The sequence below is a fragment of the Macrobrachium nipponense genome, chromosome 12, assembly GCF_015104395.2.
Source record: "Macrobrachium nipponense isolate FS-2020 chromosome 12, ASM1510439v2, whole genome shotgun sequence".
Classification (NCBI taxonomy): domain Eukaryota; kingdom Metazoa; phylum Arthropoda; class Malacostraca; order Decapoda; family Palaemonidae; genus Macrobrachium; species Macrobrachium nipponense.
Window position 1 is genome coordinate 1,031,016 of NC_087205.1, and position 20,000 is coordinate 1,051,015.

The 20,000-nt window shown below is 38.1% G+C and overlaps 1 pseudogene; it reads right to left on the reverse strand.

The window, feature by feature from the left end:
• LOC135225094 (uncharacterized) overlaps positions 1–20,000 on the reverse strand; it is a 76,610-nt pseudogene that overhangs the window by 42,482 nt on the left and 14,128 nt on the right.

Sequence of the window (20,000 nt, forward strand, 5' to 3'; positions counted from 1 at the left end):
GAATGAATAGCTTACCCCCATGCTACACTTTTCTCTAACAAGACCAATCCGGCAATCAGTAAATGTGATTGAAAGTAAGTGTCCAGCCTGAACACCTCTACTCATCTCAATAAGGTTTCCTTTGGGGCAAAAAATATGTCTGATTGTATTTAAGTAGGAGACGAATGGAAGTGTTTTTGGAGGTTCAAATGTTACTTTATTCAATTGTATATCATCTGGAAAGCAAATTTACTTATTGGTAAACAGCGGCAGTTTTGATCAGTTGTTGAGATATCTTTAGTTTTTGAGGGTATAATAACACTGAAAGAGTGACTCGTATACACTCCTGATTGGCTATTGATAAGCCAATCATTGGGCTGGAAACTCAGTCTTCCTCGAGAGAGTTCACATAGGCAGGATGTGTGTTCCACCTCTCCTGAGGGATACTGGTGAAAGACATATCCCTCAGGAGAGGTGGAGCATGCATCCTACCTCTGTGAACTCGAGAGGGACTGAGAGTTTTCAGCCCTGTGATTGGCTTATCAATAGCCAATCAGGAGCGTCGTAAGGGACTGGCCTAGACATCACATGCACAGTTGATGTGAATCTACTATAGTCCCTTGGGAGTCCAGTGTGTTTTGCCGCGTTTAGGACTATCCCCTGGGGCGGTCAAGTGTCCCTAAGTGTATATTATCCCCCAGGGGCTAGTATTAAACACAGCGAGACACATTTGACCCTCCAGGGGCTAGCACTAAATCCCTAGATGGATTTCACATATTCCCTGTAACATACTATATTACGAAATGCTACAGACAGCTTCTCACGCAAACACACACACACACGCACACACACGCACACACACACACACACATATATATATATATATATATATTATATATAATATATATTATATATATATATCTATATATATATATGTATATATATATCTATTATATCTATATATATTATATATTAATTATATATATTTTAAACTTTATTTACTCACAATAAAAGCGCTGGTTTCGTTGCTGTTACTGTACACCACCGTTGCATTGTCCTCCTCCACGTAATCCAAGCCGACGTCAGTGCCATCTATCGCCTGGAAGGTGACATTAATCAAAGCCGACGCCGTGGCAGAGAAGCCCATCCCCACCCATTGGGGAAAGACTGTCGTTTCCAGAATATCCATGATGGTGTCGCTGGAATTTCTGGACTTATGTGGCACTTGTGAGTCAGTTTTCCAATATCACTGTATTTCTGAGTCTCGGAATGTTTCCAGAATTTCTGGATCACTCAATTTGGAAGTGTATTCCTGAGCTTCAGGAAAGCCTTCACGGGGAGAAGGGTCCTTTAATTTTATTTACAACGATGGATATCATACTTTTTTCTACAGAATAATTTATAAAAAATAATCATCAGCTAATCTTAAACTTAGTTCAAACTATAATATGAATAAGGAAAAAATGAATGAATTTCATAGCATACACCTCAGAAAGTTTAGTGAATGTATCTTTGACGCAGGGTAGGTTTTTCTTATACTGTTCGAATTATTATTGGTCAAAACTTCATATTTACTTATTGAGCTCATGATATATTGCGCGTCAGGCTGTATTACCATAAACTGCAAATACATCTCAATAAAAAGATTTCATTGGTATAAAACTAAATTTCCTCTCTTCATTGTAACTTAGTTGTTTACTTTCAACCGAATTTTCGAAAAGAAGTTTTGTTCGTCATTCCAACATGATCTGAGATTTGGTTTTCCAGAGACTGAGAATCAGAGTCGGGAGGAGTTTTCACAAAAGTTGCCATTTTGGTGTCCTTTTTGCAGTTCTGGAAAGAAAAAAAATGAATTAGTTTCTTAAATTTTGGGGGAATAAATGAGCGAGAGACTTTCAAATGCGAGAGATATTGAAAAATTTTTTTAGATTTTCGTAAAAGCTTTTGACTCACAGGAAGCTGTGTTGTAAATAAAGGCAAAATTCACCAAGGACTACTGATCGATGCGAGGCCTTTCGACTCTCCGTCCTTTGCTAAGCAGTCCAGGACGAGTAGTCGAAAGGCCTCGAAGCGGTTACTACATTGTTTCACTTTCCTTCGTGTTTTTTTTTTCTTTATTTATATATTCATCACGTTCTAAAATTTTCGTGATTCAGTTATATATGCACAGATATATATATATATATATATATATATATATATATATATATATATATATGCATGTTATATTTACGTGCATATGTATGATTGTGTGTGCGTGCACATGTGTGTTTATTGAAATAAACATTGTTCATCTGGAGGGGTGAGACGCCGATAATTATAAATGCATAGAGAAAATGACATTTCATTAAGATATGCAAGTCAGGACACCATTACTCCCCCAAAAAATATATATATATTTTCCATAAATAATGGAGGCAGGAGAAAAAATATTCAAGCTTTAAACATGTCCTATAAAATACTCAATATATTTTAAAGAATTTCATCTCTACCCAAAGACATTTTCCCCTTTTTCCCACACGAGGCATATTATCATAAAAATGTGAGATATTATATGAACGCTGATATTCTGGCCACTGAGGAATATCCATAGAAATATCGATTGTCGATACCTGTAAGTTATGTCACGTGACGAAAGTTCCTGAAACTGAAAAAGGAAAATTGGAAGGATTTTTTTTTTTTTTTTTTTTTTGTTTTTTTTTTTTTTTTTTTTTTTTTGAGGGTCGAACCATTTTCGTTGCGTCAGTGAAAATATGTTAAAAAGTGTATCTGTGAGACACCGTAAGTCACTGAATTAGATATTAGATAATATATCAACAAACAAAAGATGCTGGCATTTAATGATCAAATTGATATTATTCCTTTTAGCGTTTTCCAATCATCTAACAAAATGGGCTAAGCTTAAATACGCGACTCGATTTTGATGCACAAGAATATTTAAGTCATTTTGGTCGCTAATTTGTTTTTATTTTTTATTTTTGATAATTGAATATATCTAGAAAGAATGAGGTTCATTAAATATGCACAATAAAAAATTACAATTAAAAGATAAAATGCTATGGTTTTTATATTTTTTATTTTTCATAAATATAGCTAAAACGAATGAGGTCGATTAAATAAATATGCATAATAAAAAATTTTACAATTAAAAGATAAAATTCATATGTATACATATTTGGACATATATATACACATGTATATATGAGTATATTCATACATATATGTATATTAATATAGAGAGAGATGTGTAAGTATACATACAATATCCATATGAATATGTGTATATATTATTCGAGCTACAAATGTCCTTTAATGGACATTTGTAGCTTGAATGATTTATAGATGTGATAACTATTCATGCGTATACATGTATATGTATGTGTATACATATACACATACAGAAACAAACACATCCACACAAGAAAACCACGTGACGCCCCCCCCCCCCCCTTTTACCCCCCCCCCCACCCACCCGCCCGTGAAATAGAGGAGAAGGAGCGAAGGACGCTTCAGAAAGAGACGAATAGAAAGGCCAATCCAATTTTGTAAAGTCCTACAGGAGACTCCTAATTCATTTTCCTAAGGCAAACTCACTTTTGGCTTTATTTATACGCACAAATCTCGTTATGGGGAAGCGGGCAATGGTGGTATTTATTCTTCTCTCTCTCTCTCTCTCTCTCTCGCTCTCTCTCTCTCTCTCTCTCTCTCTCTCTCTCTCTCTCTCTCTAGGGGGGGCCAAAGTTTCTGACCTCTTGAAAATGTGGGTAATTATGTTCTACGATTACTAAATTTTCGTGTCGTGGGAGACAGTGCGAAAGTTAAGACAGTGTATTCGATACACTGTAGATACACGTTTCATAACGTACACACACATACACACACACTCGTGTATATATATATATCTATATAATATATATATATATATATATATATATATATTTAGATATATATATATATATATATATATATATATATATATATATATATATAGTATAATTTATATATATATATATATATAATATATATATATATATATATATATATATATATATATATGTATGTGTACATGATATATATATATACATATATATATATATATATATATACATATATATATACTATATATATATATATATATATATATATATATATATATATATATAAGCTAGGATGTCTGGCAGCTCCAGATGAAAGTTCGCTTGCTTCAAGAGAGAAACACACACACACACACACACACACACACACACACACACACACACACACACACACACATATATATATATATATATATATATATATATATATCTATATATATATATATCGTTAATGAATTTGATAACTATTGGTATCATAGTTTATCTGTAAAATTCAAATATATACACCAATTTTGACTGTAGTTTATTTGATCATGACCTCCATAGGCGCTCTACTAGCCTAAGTAGCACACGGAAAAAGCTGCTATTCGGAAAATAGAGAAGAATCTCTACAAGTGTAACGCTGCTGAAGTAGCCATTACTTTTAATAAAGTATGCTTGAGAGAGGGTCTGCTTCCTAAGTAAATAATAATAATAATAATAATATAATAATAATAATAATAATAATAATAATAATAATAATAATAATAATAATAATTCAATCATTGCTTCCAGTCAGTGTCTAAACACCCACAGGTTCCTTTTCCAGGCCCTTGTTTCTGTTGGTCCGCCAGGGTCCAGGGGTCCACAAAAGGCCTTTTATTCCCCCTTCAAAATTTAATACCTAACAGACTGCAGTCTTAGGGTAAGGACTTTGGTGCTGGCATAAGGCCAACTTAATCCGAAGTAACAAAGCAATCTTGTAAGGTCTTAATAATTCTATTTTGCTAGTATTTCCTGGTCAGGAATTACTGTAATGTCATTTAAGGTCTTCATAATTCTCTTTTGCTCGCATCCGTGGTCAGGAATTACTGGAATAAGGTCAGGGAAGGTCTTAGTAATTTTCTTTTCCTTGTATTTCCTGGTCAGGAATTACTGGAATAAGGTAAGTTCAGGTCTTCATAGTTCGTTTTTGCTTGCATTCCTGATCAGGAATTACTGGCATAAGGTCATTTAAGGTCTAAGTAATTATCTTTTGCTTACATTCCTGGTCAGGAATTTCTGGAATAAGGTCAGTTCAGGTCATCATATTTCTCTTTTGCTTGCATTCCTGGTCAGGAGTTGCTGGAATAAGAAGTCAGTTCAGTCTTAATAATTCTCTTTTGATTCTATTTCCAGCTCAGGGATAACTGGAATAAAAAAAAAACCCTGGGGGGCGGAAAGCCCCCCAGTTATATTTTGAGGTCAGCTATTTCCTAAATTCATTTTTCCAGACGTTGCTGTTATTTGCTGCATCACAGCTGATTTCACAGCTATTAAAATGCTCCGCTGGTTTAACTTCGTCTACTCAGTCCATTTTTTTCCTTTTTCTTTTTTTTCCGACACTTTCTGCCCCGAATATAATCCTTTCGAAGTAATATGCATTAAATTTTGTTTATCAGTTTTGTAATACATTTTTTTTCACATTATGTCCTGTGGGTTACTTTGTAATCACTGGATTATAAACAGTTCCTTTTAAGCAGTTTTATACCCTACTCTGGTCTTTTCCCTATGTTGCTTTACAACTTTCTGTTATGTTTTACACAGTTATGAAACCTTTTAAACCTTTCTATGATGTTTTACACAGTCATGTAACTTTTTACAACTTTTCCCGATGTTTCACATCTTCCTGTGACTTTTACAGCTTCGTGTTACTTTTACACCTACCTGTGACATTTTACACTTTTCCGTGGTGTTTAAACCTTCCTGTGGTCTTTTGCAACCTCCTGTGACTTTTACACCTTCCTGTGACTTTTACATCTTCCTGTGACGTTTTACACCTTCCTGTGATGGTTTACAACCTTCCAGTGGCGTTTTACACCTTGGTTTACAACCTTCCTGTGGCATTTTACACGTTTCTGTGGTTGTTTACAAACCCCCAATGACGTTTTACACCATTCTGAGATGTTTTGCACCTTCCTGTGGTGTCTTACATCTTCCTGTGACGTTTTACAAACTCCCTGTGACTTTTCCACACCTCCCTGTGACGTCATTGCCTCTAAAACTAGCCTTTTGAACGATTTAATTCCTCGCGAGAGAACCAACAGTGGCAACATCCTGTAACACGGAAAAGATCAGAGGAAATATTGCTCTATAAACACATTTTAAAATCCAATAACAGGAGATCAAGGCTGCTTTATTTACCACTCCACTTGTACGGATTTCACTGGCGACACAACTCTTACTGTTTCTGTAACCCAGAGTGGGGTGGTTTTCGAGAGGTTGTAAGTCTTCTTGCTAGGTCGTCAGAAACCAATGCCAATGTTTTGTTCCTTAGGTCCTAACGTGGGGTGATGCTCATCATGTGTGTTACATGATTCTTAAGTTTGGTTTCTTTATTTGTAGGGGTGGGGTTGTTTGCTGGAACCCATGCCTCTTTTACTTGGCCCTAGGTGATGGCTGGTATACTCGTATACAGAGTGAATAGACAGATGTTACTCCTATTATTTTATGAGATTGAGAAAAATCTTGTGGAGGGTTTATTTATCTCTCTCTATCTCTCTCTCTCTCTCTCTCGCTCTCTTATCTTCGCTTCTTCTTTTCGTCTCTCTCTCTCTCTCTGTATAAGTATTTAATCATGAAATTTATTCCATAAGGCTTATTTATTCATCTCTCTCTCTCTCTCTCTCTCTCTCTCTCTCTCTCTCTCTCTCTCTCTCTCTCTCATACGGTCTTTGACTTCTTGTCGTCTCTCTCTCTCTCTCTCTCTCTCTCTCTCTCTCTCTCTCTGTATTTATTTAATGGAACTAATTCCATAAGCTTCTCTCTCTCCTCTCTCTCTCTGGCCCTCTCTCTCTCTCTCTCTCTCCTCTCTCTCTCTCTCTCTCTCAGTATTTATTTAATGGAACTAATTCCATAAGCTTCTCTCCTCTCTCTCTCCTTTTCCTCTCTTCTCTCTCTCTCTCTCTCTCTCTCTTCTCTCTCTCTCTCATTATTCATTTAATGGAACAAATTCCATAAGGCTTCTCTCTCTCTCTCTCTCTCTCTCTCTCTCTCTCTCTCTCTCTCTCTCTGTATTGGTATTTAATTAATGGAACTAATTCCATAAGGCTTATTATTAATCTCTCTCTCTCTCTCTCTCTCTCTCTCTCTCTCTCTCTCTCTCTCTCTCTACTCTCTTATAAGTATTTAATTAATGGAACTAATCGCATAAGACATTATTAGTAATAATCTCTCTCTCTCTCTCTCTCTCTCTCTCTCTCTCTCTCTCTCTGTACAAGTAATTTAATTAATGGAATTAATCATAAGGCTTATATCTCTCTCTCTCTCTCTCTCTCTCTGTACTACTCTCTCTCTCTCCTCTCTCTCTCTCTCGTCTCTCTCTCTCTCTCGTAGTAATAAGTATTTAATTAGTGAAAATAATTCTATAATGCTTATTATTCATCTCTCCTCTTCTTCTCTCTTCTCTTCTATCTCTCTCTCTCAGTATTTATTTAATGAAACTAAAGTCATAAGGCTCTCTCTCTCTCCTCTCTCTCTCTTCTCTCTCTGTCTAAATTTAATTAATGAAAAAGAATAATTACCCTTATTAGTAATCTCTCTCTCTCTCTTCTCTCTCTCTGTCAATTTAATAATAATAATCCATCTTATTCCTCTCTCTCTCTCTCTCTCTCTCTCTCTCTCTCTCTCTCTCTGATAAGTATTTAATAGTAAAATATTCATAATGCTATTATCATCTCTCTCTCTCTCTCTCCCCCCCCCCTCCTCTCTCTCTCTCTCTCTCTCTCAGTATTTATTTAATGAAACTAAGTCCATAAGGCTTCTCTCTCTCTCTCTCTCTCTCTCTATAAGTATTTAATTAATGGAACTAATCCCATGATAGCTTCTCTCTCTCTCGTCTATCTCTCTCTCTCTCTATAGGTAGTATTTATCTAGTGGTTTAATGAACAATCCCTAAGGCTTATTTTTCATCTCTCTCTCTCTCGATCTCTCGTCTCTCATAATTCCCACCCCACCCCTTTATCATAAGCACCGCCTCCCCGTTTCCGTCACCCTATTCTACTTTTTTTTTTTATCAATAACAAATTCCTCTTTGTTCTCGCCCGCTTATGACTTGGGGAACATTTTGTTATCCTGAGAATCATTTGTTCAAAAAGTCCGATACCTCTTCGACCCTTCACTTAATCACCACGAATATGAAAGGACTCTGGGATTACTTGGAGATTTTCTCTGGTAAATGTTTTTTTTTTTTTTATAACAAGAATACGTTTCGTTATTTTAGGAGATGTATGTCAATGCGTGAATGATTTTAGATCATATTTTGTTTTGATATATTTTCCTTATTTCATATTATGCAGAATTGTGAAATGCAGTAAGTCTTGAAGAATACAGAAGCTGATTTTGTTTCAATTCAATTATTAAGACGGCAACGTTTTTTGATTATGAATGAATGAGAAGGGGAAAGGATTTAGTCGTTCAAAAAAAAAAATTTTTGTTGGGTTTATACTATATACATATGTATTAATATAAAATAATATTATATATATATATATATATATATATATATAGTATATATATATATATATATATATATATATATATATATATATATATAGTAATATATATTTATATATTATTTTTATAATAATATATATTTTATAATATATATATATATATATATATATAATATATATATATATATACTTATATGCATTAAGCTACAAATGTCCTTTAATATCCAATTCACTCTACTTCGGAATTGATAAATTTTCATATTTGTTGACCGAAGGGGAATTTTTTTTAGTTATGTAATAATTTCGTACTCTCGTGGATTCGAACCAGAGGACAGAGGAGGAAATCAGGATTTCAGTGATAGGAATTCTATATATACATACAGACAATATATATATATATATATATATATATATATATATATATATATATATATATATATATATATATATATATATATATATATATATATATATATATATATATATATACAGACACATATACATACATTCACACACACACACAATTATTCCTATCTTGATGAGAATATAATATTTCCTGTTTAAAATTATTACAGAAATCATGTTAGCTTCACTAATTGTTTGGAATAGATGTTATTTTCTAAATACTGAAGTTCATTTAATCATTTCATATAGGCCGAATTATGTTACATTCTGTTTTTTTGTGTTAGATTTTCATTTGTCACTTAAACTCCAATAATTGGAAACGCAGCAGTCACAAATATAAACTTATGAGCGATGTGTAATTGTTCAACAAAATGTCATCACAGTATGTCGTATACAAGGTGTCGCTAGTTGACAAATTTTTGTCCATTTAACGTTTTAATTTTTGGCAGAAGCAAACCTTTCAAATTAGCATATTATGAATTGTTTTAGAGATATCTTCAGACACCTGGTGTTCTTCAGTGTTCAGATCAGAACAGTTTTATAAATACATAATAATAGTTTCCATAATATTCTTTCTTTATAAATAGCAGGTTTCACTCCCTTAATCAGAATTTCCTTTAGCCAACTACATTTACGGATTTTTTTTTTACAAAATCTTTACCCCTTTTACAATTTTATCTCTAGCCTAATTTACAAATGTATATTACGAGAGTCGAGGGAGGAAGGATCTATATCCAACCTCTGAGAGTCAAAGTAGGAAGGAAATCGATTGCATCCTATGAGAGTCAAAGGAGGAAGGAAATCGAATTTGCTCCTATGAAGTCCATTGAGAGGAAAATCGAATGCTCCATGAAGAAATCAATTTGAGGAAGGAAATCGAATGCATCCTATGAGATCCAAAAAGGAAAGGAAAATCGAATGCATCCTATGAGATCAATTGAGAAGGAATCGTGGCATCTTTAGAGTCATTGAGGAAGAAAATCGAATGCATCCTATAGAAGTCAAAGGAGGAAGGGAAATCGAATGCTCCTAATGGAGTCAAAGAGGAAAGGAAATCGAATGCATCCTATGAGAGTCAAAGGAGGAAGGAAATCGATGCATCCTATGAGAGTCATTTGAGGAAGGAAATCGAATGCATCCTATGAGAGTCAATTGAGGAAGGAAATCGATTGCATCCTATGAGAGTCATTTGAGGAAGGAAATCGAATGCATCCTATGAGAGTCAAAGGAGGAAGGGATCGATGGCCATCCCTAATGGAGTCAAGGAAGGAAGGAAATCAATGCATCCTATGAGAGTCAATTAGGAGGAAATCGGATTGCTCCTATGAGAGTCAATTTTGGGAAGGAAATCGTGCATTCTATGAGAGTCAAAGGAGGAGGAATCGAATGCCTTCCTATGAGTCAAAGGAGGAAGGGCAATCGATGCATCCTATGAGAGGTCAAAAAATTGGAAGGAAATCGAATGCATCCTATGGAGTCATGAGGAAGGATTCGAATGCATCTAGAAGTCGAGGAAGGAAATCGAATGCATCCTAGGTAGGAAATAGTCAATGTTGGAGGTAAGGAAATCGAATGCATCCTATGAAGGAGATGCCATCATTGAGGAAGGAAATCGATTGCATCCTATGAAGTCATTGAGGAGAAATCGATTTGCAATCTATGAGAGTCAACAGGGAAGGAAAATCGATGCATCCTATTGAGTCAAAGGAGGAGGTATCGAATGCATCTATGAGAAGTCAAGGAGGAAGGAAATCGATTCATCCTATGAGAGTCAATGAGGGAAGGAAATCGAATGCAACATATAGAGAGTCCAAAAGAGGGAAGGAAATCGATAATGCATCCTATGAGATGTCCAAAAGGAGGAAGGAGAATCGATTGCATTCCTATGATGAGAGTCAATGAGGAAGGTAAATCATTGCATCCTATGAGGAGTCAATTGAGAAGGAAATCGAATGGCATCCTATGAGAAGTTCACAAAGGAGGAAGGAAATCCGAATGATCCTATGAGAAGTCATTTTGAGGAAGCGAAATCCCCCCGCTTGTCATCCATGAGAGTCAATTGAGGAAGGAAATCGAATGCAATTCTATGAGAGTCAATTGAGGAAGGAAAATCGAATGATCCTCAATGAGAGTAATTGAGGAAGGAAAACGATTGCATCTATGAGAGTCAAAGGAAGAAGGAATCGAATGCATCCTATGAGCGTCAATTGAGGAAGGAAGCGACTGCATCCATTGAGAGTTCATTTGAGGAAGGAAATCGAATGCACATCCTATGAGATCATGTGAGGAAGGGAAAGGAAAATCGAAATGCATCCTATGAGAGTCATTGAGGAAGGAAATCGATTTGCCATCCTATGAGAGGTCAAAGGAGAAGGAAACGACGGATGCATTCTATGAGAGTCAATTGAGGAGGAAAATCGAATGCAATTCCTATCGAGAGGGCAATTTGAGAAGGATAATCATTGCATCCTATGAGAGTCAAGAGGGGAAGAAATCGATATGCATCCTTATTTTGAGAGTCAAAGGAAGGAAAAGGAAAATCGAAATGCATCCTATGAGAAGTCAAAGCAGGAAGGAAATCGAATGCATCATAATGAGAGTAGTTTCAAAGGAGGAAGGAAATCGGAATTGGCCATCCTTAAATTGGAGAGTCATTTGAGGAAGGAAAAGCGATTGCATCCTAATGAGGAGTCAATTTGAGGGAAGGGAAAAAAAAAATCGAAGTTGCATCCATGAGAGTCAAATTGAGGAAGGAAAGGAAGGAAAAATCGATTTGCAATCCTTATGGAAGGAAAGTCAATTGAGGAAGGAAAATCGAAGCATCCTATGAGAGGTCCCAAAGGAGGAAGGAAATCGGAATTGCATCCTATGAGAGTGTCAAATTGGAGGAAGAAATTCGAATGCATCCTATGGAGAGTCAATTTGAGGAAAGGAAAAATCGAATGCAACCTATGAGAGGTCAATTTGAGGGAAGGAAATCGATTTGCAATCCTATGAGAGTTCATTGAGGAAGGAAATCGAATGCATCCTATGAGAGTTCAATTTGAGAAGGAAATCGAATGCTCCTATGAGAGTCATTGACGAAGGAAATGAATTCATCTATGAGAGTCAATTGAGGAAGGAAATCGATTGCATCCTATGAGAGTCATTTGAGGAAGGAAATCGAATGCATCCTATGAGAGTCAAAGGAGGAAGGAAATCGAATGCATCCTATGAGAGTCAATTGAGGAAGGAAATCGAATGCATCCTATGAGAGTCAATTGAGGAAGGAAATCGAATGCATCCTATGAGAGTCAAAGGAGGAAGGAAATCGAATGCATCCTATGAGAGTCAATTGAGGAAGGAAATCGATTGCATCCTATGAGAGTCAATGAGGAAGGAAATCGATTGCATCCTATGAGAGTCAATTGAGGAAGGAAATCGAATGCATCCTATGAGAGTCAATTGAGGAAGGAAATCGATTGCATCCTGATATAGTCAAAAGGAGGAAGGAATCGATTGCGTCCTATGAAGAGTCATTGAGGAAGGAAATCGTATTCATCCTATGAAGTCAAAGGAGAGGAACTCGTATTGCATCCTATGAGAGTCAAAGGAGGAAGGAAATCGATTGCATCCTATGAGAGTCAAAGAGGAAGGAAATCGATTGCATCCTATGAGAGTCAAAGGAGGAAGGAAATCGAATGCATCCTATGAGAGTCAATTGAGGAAGGAAATCGATTGCATCCTATGAGAGTCAATTGAGGAAGGAAATCGAATGCATCCTATGAGAGTCAATTGAGGAAGGAAATCGATTGCAATCTATTTAGTCAAAGGAGGAAGGAAACGATGCATCCTATGAGAGTCATTTGAGGAAGGAAATCGAATGCATCCTATGAGAGTCAAAGGAGGAAGGAAATCGAATGCATCCTATGAGAGTCAAAGGAGGAAGGAAATCGAATGCATCCTATGAGAGTCAATTTGAGGAAGGAAATCGAATGCATCCTATGAGAGTCAAAGGAGGAAGGAAATCGAATTGCATCCTATTGAGAGTCCAATAGGAGGAAGGAATCGAATGGGGCATCCTATGAATTCAATTGAAAGGAATGAATCGGATTGCATCCTACGAGAAGTCTTGAGGAAGGAAATCGATGCACCTATGAAGAAGTCAAAGGAGGAATTCGAACAAATCGATTTGGCATCCTATGATAAAGTCAAGGAGAAGGAAAATCGATGCATCCTATATAAGTCCAATTGAGGAAGGAAATCGAATGCATCCTATGAGAGTCATTTGAGGAAGGAAATCGAATGCATCCTATGAGAGTCAAAGGAGGAAGGAAATCGATTGCATCCTATGAGAGTCAAAGGAGGAAGGAATCGGAATGGCAATCCTATTGAGTATCATTTGAGGAAGGAAATCGAATGCATCCTATGAGAGTCATTTGAGGAAGGAAATCGAAAATGGCAATCCTATGGAGGAAAGTTCACAATTGAGGAAGGAATCGAAGCATCCTATGAGAGTCATTTGAGGAAGGAAATTCCGAATGGCATCCTAGAGAGCAAAGAGAAGGAAATCGAATGCATCCCGTGAGAGTCAACCGGAGGAAGAATCGAATGCATCTATGAAGTCATTTGAGGAAGAAATTTCGATTGGCTCCTAATGAGAAAGTCCATTTGAGGAGGAAATGCGTTGCATCATGAGAGCTCCATTTGAGGAAGGAATCGAATGCATCCTATGATCGTCAAAGGAGGAATTGAAATCGGAATGGCAAATCCTATGAGAGTCAATTGAGAAGGAAAATCGGGGGGGGGGGGGGGGGGGATTGCATCCTATGAGAGTCATTTGAGGAAGGAAATCGAATGCATCCTATAAGTTCAAATGGAGGAAGGAAATCGAATGCATCCCTATGCAGAGTCAAAGGAGGAATGAAACGGAAATGCAATCCTTTGGAAAGTCCAATTTAGAAGGAAATCAGAAGCATCCTATGAGAGTCAATTGAAAGGGGAAGGAAATCGAATTGCATCCATGAAGAGTCCAATTGAGTAAGGAATCGAATGCGTCCTATGAAGTCCAATTGAGGAAGGAAATCGAATGCTCCTATGAAGTTCCACCTTGGGCAGAAATCCGAATGGCATCCTATGGAGAGTCATTTAAAGGAGGAAGGAAAATCGAATGCCATCCCTATGTAAGAAGTCAAAGGAGGCAGGAATCGATTGCATCCTATGAGAAGTTCAAAGGAGGAAGGAAATCGAATGCCATCCTATGAGAGGTCAAAATTGGAGGAAGGAAATCGATTGCATCCTTGAGAGTCCAAGGGGAGGAAATCGAATGCAGCCTATGGAGGTCCCATTCTTAGGAATGAAATTTCGAATGCATCCTATAAGGAGTCACAAGGACGGCAAGGAAATCGAAATGCATCCTATGAGAGTCAATTTGAGGGAAGGAAATCGATGCTCCTACTTGGAGAGTCATTTGAGGAAGGAACCAATCGATTGCATCCTATGAGAGTCCATTTGAGGCCAGGAAATTCGGGAATTGGCAAATCCTATGAAGGAGTCAAGGAGGAAGGAAATCGAATGCTCCTATGAGAGTCATTGAGGAAGGAAATCGATGCATCCTATGAGAAGTCAATTGGAAGGGAAGGAACAAATCGAATTGCATCCTAGAGAGTCCATTTGAGGAAGGAAATGCGAATGCTCCTAATGAGTCATTTGAGGAAGTTTGAAAAAAAAAAAAAAAAAGTTCCCCGGAAAAATGGTGGCCATAACAAATCCTCATGAGAGTCAATGAGAAGGAAATCGAATGCTCCTATGAGAGTCCAAAGGAGGAAGGAAATCGAATTGCATCCTGGCCGTGAGCGTCAAAGGAGGAAGGAACATTCGAATTGCACCTATGGAAGGAAAAGTCATTGAGGAAGGAAATCGATTTCATCCTATGAGAGTGCCAAGGAAGGAAGGAACAATCCGAAATGCATCCTATGAGATCCATTGAGAAGGAACTCGATTGCAGCCTATGAGAGTCAAGGAGGAAAGGAAATCGAATGGCAATCCTAATGAGAGTCATTTGAGGAAGGAAATCGAATGCATCCTATGAGAGTCAAAGGAGGAAGGAAATCGAATGCATCCTATGAGAGTCAAAGGAGGAAGGAAATCGATTGCATCCTATGAGAGTCAAAGGAGGAAGGAAATCGAATTGCATCCTATGAGAGTCAAAGGAGGAAGGAAATCGAATGCATCCTATGAGAGTCAAAGGAGGAAGGAAATCGAATGCATCCTATGGAGGAGTTCAAATTTGGAGGAAGGAAATCGAACTGCATCCCTATGAAGAGTCAATTGAGGAAGGAAAATCGATTGCATCCTATGAGAGGTCAAATTGGAGGGAAGGAAATCGATTGCATCCTATGAGAGGTCAAAGGAGGGAAGGGAAATAGATTGCATCCCTATGAAGAGTCAAAGTGGTAGGAAGGGAAAATCGATTGCATCCTATGAGAGTCAAAGGAGGAAGGAAATCGAATGCATCCTATGAGAGTCAAAGGAGGAAGGAAATCGAATGCATCCTATGAGAGTCAAAGGAGGAAGGAAATCGATTGCATCCTATGAGAGTCAATTGAGGAAGGAAATCGAATGCATCCTATGAGAGTCATTTGAGGAAGGAAATCGAATTGAAATCCTATTGAGAGTCAAAGGAGGAAGGGAAATCGAATGCATCCTATGAGAAGGTCCAATTGAGGAAGGAAAATCGATTGCATCCTATGAGGAGGGCAAAAGGAGGGAAGGAAATCGAATTGCATTCCTATGAGAGTTCAAAGGAGGATAAGGAAAATCGATTGCATCCTATGACGAAGTCAAAGTGGGAGGAAAGGAAAATCGATTGCATACCTATGAGGAGTCAAAAGGAGGAAGGAAAATCGAATTGCATTCCTATGAGAGTCAAAGGAGGAAGGGAAATCGAATTGCATCCTATGAAGAGGGTTCAAAGGTGAGGAAGAACGAATTGCATCCTATGAGAGGTCAAAAAGGAGGAAGGAAATTCGATTGCATCCCTATTTGAGAGTTCAAATTGGAGGAATGGAAAAAGCGATTGCATCCTATTGAGAGTCCAATTGAGGAAGGAAAGTCGGAATGCAATCCTATGAGAGTCAAAGGAGGAAGGACATCATTGCATCCTTGAGAGAAAAGGAGGAAGGAAATCGAAAATGCATCCTATTGAGAGTTCAAATTGGAGGAAGGAAAATCGATTGGCATCCTATGAGGAGTCAAAGGAGGAAGGAAATTTCGGAAATGGCCTTCCTATAAGAAAAAGTCAAAGAGGAAGGAAATCGATTGCATCCTATGAGAGTCAAAGGAGGAAGGAAATCGATTGCATCCTATGAGAGTCAATTGAGGAAGGAAATCGAATGCATCCTATGAGAGTCAAAGGAGGAAGGAAATCGATTGCATCCTATGAGAGTCAATTGAGGAAGGAAATCGAATTGCATCCTATGAGAGTCCAAAAGGAGAAGGAAATTCGAACGCATCCTATGAAGGAAAGTCAAAGGGAGGAAAGGAAACGAAATGCATCCTATGAAGAAGTTTCAATGAGGAAGGGAAAATCCCCCTCCCTCCCCCCGATTGCATCCTATGGAGAGTCCAAGGAGGAAGGAAATTGAACTGCATCCATGAGAAGTTCAAAGGAGGGAAGGAAAATCGATTGCATTCCCTATGAGGAGCAAAGGAGGAAGGGAAATCGAAAATTGCATCCTATGGGAAAGGAAAGTCCCCAAAGGAGGAAGAAATTCGAAGCATCCGTATGAAGTCAAATCGGAGAGAAATAGAATGCATCCTATGAGAAGTTCAAAGGAGGAAGGAAATCGATTGCATACATATGAGAGGTCAAATTGAGGAAGGAAATCCGAATTGGCATCCTATGAGAGGTCAAAGGGAGGAAGGAATCAATGCACCTAAATGAGAGTCAAAGGAAGGAAGGAAATCGATTGCATTCTATATGAGAAGTCAAATTGGAGGAAGGAAAATCGATTGCATCCGAGTGAGAGTCAAATTTGGGAGGAAAGGAAATCGAAATTGCATCCTTATGAGAGTCAAAGTGGAGGAAAGGGAAATCGATTGATCCTATGGAGGAGTCCAAATGGAGGAAGGAAATCGATTGCATCCTATGAGAGTCAATTGAGGAAGGAATTCGAAATGGCAATCCTAAATGGAGGAAAGTCAAAGGAGGGAAGGAAATCGAATTTGCATCCATATGAGAGTCAAATTTGGAGGAAGGAAACTCGAATTGCCATCCATATGAGGAGGTCAAAGGAGAAGGAAATCGATTGCATCCGTATGAGAGTCAAAAGGAGGGGAAAGGAAATCGAATTGCATCCTTATGAGAGTCTTTCAAAGGAGGAAGGAAATCGAATTGCAATTCCTATGAGAAGTCAAAGGAGGAAAGGAAATCGATTGCAAATCCTCATGAGGAGTTCAAAGGAAGGAAATGGAATCGGAATGCATCCTAATGAGAGTTTTCAAAGGACAAAAGGAAATCGGAATGGGCAAATCCTAATGAGACAGTTCCAAAGGAGGAGGAAACGATGCCATCCTATGAGGTCAAAGGAGGAAGGAAAATCGAATTGCATCCTATGCAGAGTCAAAAAGGAGGAAGGAAATCGAATGCATCCTATGAGGAGTCAAATTGGAGGAAAGGAAAAGGAAATCGAATAAGCATCCTATGAGACGTCAAAGGAAGGAAGGAAAATCGAGGATTGCATCCTATGAGGTCAAAGGAGGAAGGAAATCGAATTGCAGGCCTAAATGAAGGGAAAGTCAAGGAGGAAGGAAATCGAAGCAAATCCTATGGAGTCAAAGGAGGAAGGAAACTCGTAATTGCATCCTATGAGAGTCAAAGGAGGAAGGAAATCGAATGCATCTATGGAAGGAAATGTCAAAGGAGGAAGGAAACGAAAGGCATCCTATGAGAGTCCAAATTGGAGGAAGGAAATCGAAATCGCATACCGATGAGAGTCAAATGGAGGAAGGAAATCGATTTGCCATCCTATGAGAGTCAAATTGGAGGAAGGAAATCGAACTGCCATCCTATGAGATCAATGAGGAGGGAAATCGAAAATTGGGCATCCCTATGGAAGATCAATTGAGGAAGGAAATCGAATTGCATCCTAGAGAGTCACAAAATCGGACTCCACAGGAAGGAACCAAGAAATTCGATTCATCCTATGGAGAGTCAAATTGGAGGAAGGAAAATCGGAATGCATCCTATGAGAGTCAATTGAAGGAAGGAAGGAAATCCGAAATTGCAATCCTATGAGGAGTCAAATGGAGGAAGGAAATCGCATGCATCCTATTTGAGGAAGGTCAAAGGTAGGAACCAAGGAAAGAATTTGCATCCTATGGAAGGCAAGTCCCAGAAGGAGGAAGGAAATCGAATGCATCCATTGTAGAAGCCAAAGGAAGGAAGGAAATCGCCTTAATTGGCATCCTTAGTTTAAGGCAGGTGCCAATTGGCGGAATTTGGAAATCCGAATTTGGCAATCCCTTAATGAAGTCAATAAGGAAGGAAGGCGAAATCCGAATGCTATCCTAATTGAGAGTCCAAAGGGAAGGGAAACGGAATCCGTATTGAAGGAAGGCCAAAGGAGGAAGAAATCGGAGGCTGCACCTATGGAGGAAGGTCATTGTGAGGAGGAAATCGAATGCATCCTATGAGAGTCATTTGAGGAAGGAAATCGATTGCATCCTATGAGAGTCATTGAGGAAGGAAATCGAATGCATCCTATGAGAGTCAAAGGAGGAAGGAAATCGATTGCATCCTATGAGAGTCAATTGAGGAAGGAAATCGATTGCATCCTATGAGAGTCAAAGGAGGAAGGAAATCGAATGCATCCTATGAGAGTCAAAGGAGGAAGGATCGATTGGCATCCTATGAGAAGCAAAGATTAAGGAATCGAATGCATCCTATGAGAGTCAAAGGAGGAAGGAAATCGAATGCATCCTATGAGAGTCAATTGAGGAAGGAAATCGATTGCATCCTATGAGAGTCAATTGAGGAAGGAAATCGATTGCATCCTATGAGAGTCAAAGGAGGAAGGAAATCGATTGCATCCTATGAGAGTCAAAGGAGGAAGGAAATCGATTGCATCCTATGAGAGTCAAAGGAGGAAGGAAATCGAATGCATCCTATGAGAAGAGTCACAGGATGGAAATCGATTGCATCCTATGAGTTCATTGAGGAAGTTAAAATCGATTGCATCCTAATGAGGAGCAAAGGGGAAGGAATCGATTGCATCCTATGCGAGTCACAGTGAGGAAGGAATCGTAAATGCATCCTCTAGATTCAAAAGGAGGGAAGGAATCGAATTCATCCTATGAGAGTCAAGAGGAAGGAAATCGATTGCATCCTATGAGAGTCAAAGGAGGAAGGAAATCGATTGCATCCTATGAGAGTCAAAGGAGGAAGGAAATCGATTGCATCCTATGAGAGTCAATTGAGGAAGGAAATCGATTGCATCCTATGAGAGTCAATTGAGGAAGGAAATCGAATGCATCCTATGAGAGTCAAAGGAGGAAGGAAATCGATTGCATCCTATGAGAGTCAATTGAGGAAGGAAATCGAATGCATCCTATGAGAGTCAAAGGAGGAAGGAAATCGATTGCATCCTAAAAAAGACCCGACAATGATCTTCAAAAGAAGAATGAATTAACTAACAAAAAAAGCGAACAAGAACAGAGAACTGTAAACTTTCCAAAAACATCGGAGACTGTTGCACCGTATACTGCTACGGACACAGTCAAGATTCCACAAACAGGGAAACCCATTACGGCCCATTATTCCCAAATGAACATCCCCATGGTATAAAGTGCTAAGAAATTGAACGAATTATAACGCCGTAACATTCCTTCAACGTTCTCTCCTAAAAATCATCGACGAAATTCTCGATCTACTGCAGACACACACCCGACGAAGACATAGCATCTCTGGACGTCGAAAGTTTATTTACTAACGTACCATTGGTGATGAAACAATACAAATCATCATGACAAGATATACCGTCTGAAAAACCACCATTACCGATACCCGAAA